Here is a 1,343-nt window from a genome sequence, read left to right on the forward strand (position 1 = left end):
TTTGCATTTTCACTCAAGGTAAGTACTTATTTATTTTAACCCAGTTATCTTGAGATCAAGACTCAGTTCTTTAGTTTTTTCCATAGGAAATCCAACTTAACAAAACTCAAGTTCAACAGAGCTCTTTTTGCTGATTGATCTTATTGTGACAGGTGATGTGAGTATGTGGCTAACTTGAATGTGTTCACCTTTATCTTGTGGATGGTGGGATCATACCGGAGAACATGACCCACTGACAGCATCACACCGCTCTGAGTGCAAGCCTCCACAATCGCAGTGCAGTCTTCAGCAGTTGTCTAAAGTCATGTGAACAGATGAGTGTCACACAAATACATTGATAGAATGAAAAAAAAAAAAAAAGAGGGAAGGGAATATGAATGAAATCACACTGATGTGAGGGACAAATACAGTGTGACATGTTTTTTTTTCAAAACAGAATTACAAACTAATGTGCAAGAAATTACTTTAAAATCAACCTGTGGGATCATTAACACCCGGATGAGTTAAAGTTATGCTCTATGTTAATATGGTTTATGTTTAATCTCATTCACAAATCACTCACTGCCATTGGTTTTTCCAGCAGAATATGGTAGCCCTTCTTTGCAAAGGCCACAGCAGGTTCCTGGAAAAGACAAACTAGTTTAATACGGTGATTAACCAAGAAACAATAACAAAGTTCCCAAATAGACATTTTTCACACCAATAATAAGGGGAGACTCGAAGGCATGACATTAGTGATGACATCAACTATATGGAAAGAGATATGTTCTGAGAATTCAACAACTGACGTGTAGTGAAAAATGAGAAACAGACACACTGACTTCAGTTTTGGTATTTATTCTGCAATCACAAAATTAAACAAAAATTACTCAAAAGATTACAATTTCAGTGTTTCATATACATACACATAGTTTGTTTACCTTATGAAGGCGGTCTGGAGTACAAATCAACACAGCATCTGCAAACTTCTCTCTCTCAACTATACTGTGCCAGTCTAGTTTGAAAAATAGAGCATTCAACAGTTTAGCATGTAGCAGAAAATAATAAACAATAAAATGCTTTTTCTTTTTCTTTTGATGCTCACCATCAAATGTGTTTTCATCTGTGATTTTGTGTTGCTGTTGAAGTTTAGTGCGAGCAAACTTCCTAGGATCAGCAACTCCAACAACCTGAGATGGTGAAGTGAGAGTAAACAGAGTGGGCTTAACAAATGCTCTGTTACAACATTACAACCTAACACCTGGATCATTTTCTTAATTAGCAATACAGCAGGGAAAAGTATTATCAGCAAAATGAACTGAAAGGCTCATGAAAGCAAAATCAGGACACTTAAGGAACTATTC

At 36.1% G+C, this 1,343-nt stretch overlaps 1 long non-coding RNA gene across 1 annotated transcript; it reads right to left on the minus strand.

Moving 5' to 3' along the window:
• Nucleotides 1–168: 168 nt before the first annotated feature.
• LOC111656743 (uncharacterized) lies at nt 169–1,337 on the minus strand. Its single transcript, XR_002760891.2, has 4 exons — nt 1,085–1,337; nt 921–994; nt 563–622; nt 169–296 (listed from the first exon to the last, which is right to left on the minus strand). It is a non-coding gene; the product is annotated as an uncharacterized LOC111656743 (long non-coding RNA).
• Between the last annotated feature and the right edge of the window lie 6 nt (nt 1,338–1,343).

The sequence above is a fragment of the Seriola lalandi genome, unplaced genomic scaffold, assembly GCF_002814215.2.
Source record: "Seriola lalandi dorsalis isolate HSWRI2012SDOR001 ecotype SW California unplaced genomic scaffold, Sedor1 jcf7180001976782, whole genome shotgun sequence".
Taxonomy (NCBI): domain Eukaryota; kingdom Metazoa; phylum Chordata; class Actinopteri; order Carangiformes; family Carangidae; genus Seriola; species Seriola lalandi.